Here is a 5,513-nt window from a genome sequence, read left to right as displayed (position 1 = left end):
TAAATTTCCAAAATAGTGTTTCCAATTCTACCCTTGATATCAATAGTGAATATTTGCCTAATTCAGAGGACGAGGGTAGAATAAAAGACACTACTTATTTAGATAAGGTTCAATCATCTTCATACTATTATGATGATGAGGATAGTTGTAATGAAGAATCTGAAATATATAGTCATAGTAATCAGGAATCGAGTAATTCAATTGAGCTTTATAGTGATTATATTATTTCTAGTTCAAATCCAAATAATTTTTATAATTATTTACCTATTCAAAAGGATGAGGATTTGACTAGAAATACCCCCGTTTTAGACGATGATTACGAAGCCGATGATGGTTTCGAGGAACCAGTTTATCTCGAGAGTATTGTTTTCGAGTCGAACGATTTAGAAACAGTAGTCTTAGATGAAATCGTAGAGATTAGTGAGGTTGAACCTGACTTAGAAGAATCAATTTCCCATTTTCAGGAATCTGATGACCTAGAAATTAGGGAGATTTTGACCAGTCTATCTAGAGACGCCGAAAAATCTAAGTTTGGGGGTGATTATCGTTCTCCGTGTGCTTTAACTTTTAAAAAGGTCCCTCACTTGGGACTTGACATCAATGCCTCGACCATTCTAAAAGATTATCTTCATAAACGTTTTCCTGAATCTAATAATGTCCATAAGGAAGTTCAGTCGTCAGAAACCCATCCTATGGTTGATGTGGTTTACCCAGGCTATGATTCCAAAATCGATTTTGTTTTCCCACCAAAAACTTTTCTACCAATTGTGGAAACATATGAATTTAAAATGTGTCAATTTTTAAGTTTTGAGACTAAACCTAATTATTTTCGGAGATTAGGGTCGACACATCTGTTTAAGGAAGACCACCACTCTCTTTGTGGTCAGCTGTATAAGTCAAATCTGATTGACTTTAAGGACCCCCAGTTATTCAGGTTATTATTATTTTCAATTGAGTTTTTCCAGACTTTTAAACCTGAACTGTTGGATCTTATATCTAAGGAAGACTATCACTCTCTGGCTTGTGGCAGTCTCCTTTTGTCAGCTCTTTTTGGTTTTAAAGACCCACAGTTATTCAGATTACTGTTATACAGTTCGAGTTGACTAAACTTTTTCTTAGTCTGGCTGAAGACTTTAAACTTAGCACTTCTTGGGAGGTAACCCAATCTCACGCAACACGGTAATATCCTTCCTTAACTCTTTTACTTCAAATAGTAACCGTTTCTCCTTGTTCATGTTTTTAATTTTATCTTTAGAACATTGAGGACAATGTTAGATTTAAGTTTGGGGGTATTGGGAGAAACTTTTTAGTTGCGTAATAAATAAACTCCAGAGCCTAGAAATTTATGCGTATTGAGGATGACACTAACCAATCTAAGTGGATGGAAGCATTTTGGTTTTAGGAGTTGAGGGACCAATCTGACTAGATGGAAACATCTAAAGAGTCTATTCATAATAGCACAGAGCTCAGGTGTTAGAAATAACATGATAGTTTCGCCATATCTCGTTGAGTCCTTTTCATTTCTGTTTCTATTTTATTTTATTTTTAAACTATGTTTCTCTAGGTGTTTAGGTGGGGCTCACGATTCAAGTTGTTACCACTGCTAGGGTAAAATAGAGTGACTGAGTATTGAAAAAAAAATAATAATTGAAAAAAAAAAGTTATGAAAAAGAAAAAAAAAATTGAAAAAGAAAAAAAAAAAGTTTTAGACCAGACCATTTGACCAAACGGAATAAAATTCAATAAAGTCGACCACTGGAACCCTTGTATATGCCAGTTGTGTTGACCTAGAGTTAGGATTATCGAACACTGGTTCCCTTGTATATGCCAGTGATTTGATATTAGTCAGACTATCTCAGTTATTTAGGATATGTTTATTTTGGCAGTGGCCTTCAGACAGATATGAGAAACATCGTTCACCTAGTTAACATCAAAACCATCTATATTTTTTCTATATCCATCTCTTTTTCTATCCATATGATTAGTCTGACTCCGAATATGATGTCCATCGTGAAACTATCTTAGTAGAGCTCTGTAACTTATATGAATTTTAGTATACTTGGGTGCAAACTCGTATACAACAATTGGAAATTCGCATCAGGGTACTTCCTCCTGTAATTAATAAGTATGCCAACCAAGGAGGTTCTTTAGTGCTTTCCAAAATTTTGCGTAGATAGTTAGGGTCTGGAGTAATGATTTTGTGGGTATATCTCTGGTAAGCCCTCCCGAGACTATAACTCGGCCACTAGGGCCACCTAGGGGTTTAAAGGCTTATTGCATATGCTAAATGCAATCGACGATGCCTGCGAAAGTGAGTTAGAATTTTATTTTGTAGTTTTAATTTGCTCGGGACTAGAAAATAATAAGTTTGGGGGTATTTGATAGACGCATTTATGTGTCTAATATAGTCCAATTGTATATAGTATTAATACCCATTTTTGTACTTATTATGTTGTTTTATTTATTTGTAGGAGTTTTTGGAAAAATAAAGTTTTGTGGCGAAATTTGCTAAAAATGCGGCGTCCAGAGCTCCGTTGAGGTGTACCGGAAGTATCCTGGAAATGTCCCGGAGGAACCCCGAAAAAGTGCGGAAAATATCCCGGAAGAATTGCTAAAGGCACCCCTTGGTTGGATAAGGGCACCCCATGGATATTTACACCCCAAAAATGATGTTTCCACCCAAATTACTAAGGGGACACCACTGTTTGCTAAGGGGACACCTTCTTCACTATTTGAAAAAATAAAATTGGCGGGAAAATTGGTTCATCAACTGGCAGAATTTCAATCGACAAAATGAAGGTGCTGTGGTGCGATTCAATGGCTCAAACTTGGTAGGAAGATGTGATATAGCTTAAGGAACACAGTATGGGTGTCAGAATCGATCAATTTAAGCTGGAATTCTCGGTTCGATTCACCAAACTCAAAATAGAGCAACACACACTGAACACGAGCTCAAGTGTGTTTCTGTTGTGCATGGAGTGATGTGGAGGTGCGGGAAAGCTTCTGAGGCATGAAGAAACTAATTTGGAGCGTTTTGGGAGCGAGTTAACGTGTGGAAATTCTATAAATGGTAAGTATTCTCATTTTTGGGCAGCAAAGAATAATCGAATTAAAGAGAAAATATACGCAATCAATGGTCGGATTTCTTGCTCCAAAACACTATAAATACAAGTATCGGTCATTGGGAAGAGGGGTCGAGAGTTTGGGGAAGGCTAGGAAGCAAAGAGAAGCGAAAGAAAATCACACAGTGCAAGTTTTTGCTGCTGCTGGCGAGAGGAAGAAGATGAAGAACTAACGCTACAGAAGCGTCGTTCTTCAACAGTTCCCGCAACAGTTCTATTGTGTCGCTGTTTACAGCGCTGTGTATGTATCGTTCTTTCCTACACTTAAGTTTATGCAGCACAACAGTTAACAGCGCAATTGTAACGCTTATAACTGTTGCGAAATCTCTGTTTAGCATTTTCTCATCATTTTATCAACTTGTTGGGCTATAAAATTGTATTTTGAGAACATGATTAATATGAGAGGCTAAACCCCAACACTGGGATGATGGAGGAAGCCGTACTTTATGCATATAAAAATTATATTTAATTCTTTTATGACTTCTTGCACTTTTATTAAATGTTTTATGATTTTTCTTAATTGATTGTCATTTCTTTTGATGGTTTATGCTTGGTCTTAGTACTTTTGATATACCATGCTTTCGATTTACAGTTAATCTTCTAAAAATCTACCTTGGCAAGAATGAGAGTCATGTTATTTGAACTATAACTGTTTGGAAAAAAATATAATAATTATATGAATAATTATGGTGGAATCCTGAATCCTAGTAACTCTTGATCCTGTGACAATTTTGTATATATTTATGTTTTAAAAATCTAGTCAAGTCCGAGAAACGAATCCCTTATTTATCCCTTAAAAAAATACTACAACAGCATGCCATTGGCGCATGTGGTGCGGCATGGTTAGAATACCTTGGGTGGCGAACTTGGACGGATGAGATTTGTATCTCAGAAGGAAGGGAAGCCGTTGATTATTGCAACCCTTCGTTTTGGCAGCCAGCGTCGTGCATGGCTTTGGCATGAGTTAGGCGCGGCCAAAATTAGGTTTTGGTACAAACCGTGATGTTTGGCTTTGGGCTGCAAGTTTCTATGCGTTGGGTGGCGAACTTGTGTGGCTGAGATTTGTATCTCAGAAGGAAGGGAAGCCGTTGATTATTGCAACCCTTCGTTTTGGCAGCCAGCGTCGTGCATGGCTTTGGCATGTGTTAGGCGCGGCCAAAATTAAGGTTTGGTACAAACCGTGATGTTTGGCTTTGGGACGCAAGTTGCCATGCGTTGGGTGGCGAACTTGTGTGGCTGAGATTCACATCTCAGAAGGAAGGGCAGCCGTTGATTATTGCAACCCTTCGTTTTGGCAGCCAACGTCATGCATGGCTTTGACATGTGTTAGGTGATGTGATTTGTAGATAGTGGTAAAAAGTGATTCGATTCTCGAACTTGTGAAGGATAACTTTAGACTTAAATTCAAAACTAAATAGAAAACTCACTAATAATTATAATAAACACTGACAAAGTTGGTATCAATATTAAAAGAACACTGAGGCTAAGATTCCACTATTTTCCAAGTTCAAAGTGATTTGGTCCAAATATTTATATTCATGCAATTTTCTCGTTTAATTTGATTCTAAAATATTGAAACTAATAGATTTTCAAAAGTAATAATTGTGAATACCAAGTATAAAGTATCAAGAGTCTATAAACTAAGCATACTTCATCAAAATAGATCACAATCACTCAAATAAAAATCATATTCAATAATAATTCAAGGCAAATAATCATAATAATAATTACAATAAATTAAATAAAATAGATTGTACCGCTTTTTGTTGGAAAAATAGCTTCCTTTATCGCCTCAGCAATGGGGTTTAGCTCCTCATACTAATCATGATCTCAAAATAATTGTTTATGGCTCAAAAGATGATTAAAAAGATGAAAAGTGATAATACAGACGATTCGCAATAGTTTTTTGGTGTTGCAGAATCACTGTTACAGGGAGAAATAGTAGCTAAAGACCTAATGCAACCGCTGTGATGAACGACACATAGGTACTGCTGTGAAACAACGATAGTTTGCTGCGACAGTTGCTTGTGCGTCAATGTTCTTCGTGTTCTTCCTCTTCAGCAGCAGCAACAAAATATTGTATTTTTCCTGCAACTCGATCTCTGGAGCTCTCTATTCTCCTCTAAACTTCTCCTAAGGTTTCGTACCTCTTATATGATTTATCCCCTCTCCTTTTATAGGCCACAACTCGATTAAATCTCCCCCAAAATCTTGGTTTATCTCCACAACAAGTTTCAGAGTTTTCTTTCTGCCAAACTCTCTTCACGCGTATTTGACCTCTCCCAATACTTCCAAACTCTTTATTTGATAACTACGAATATTGGGGACGCTTTTCTAGCTTTAATCTCCCTGAATTGTCGAAAAATACTCCAACAACAACCCGTGACCACA

This window comes from Papaver somniferum, chromosome 6 (assembly GCF_003573695.1).
Source record: "Papaver somniferum cultivar HN1 chromosome 6, ASM357369v1, whole genome shotgun sequence".
Taxonomy (NCBI): Eukaryota; Viridiplantae; Streptophyta; class Magnoliopsida; order Ranunculales; family Papaveraceae; genus Papaver; species Papaver somniferum.
This window is presented reverse-complemented; position numbering follows the sequence as displayed.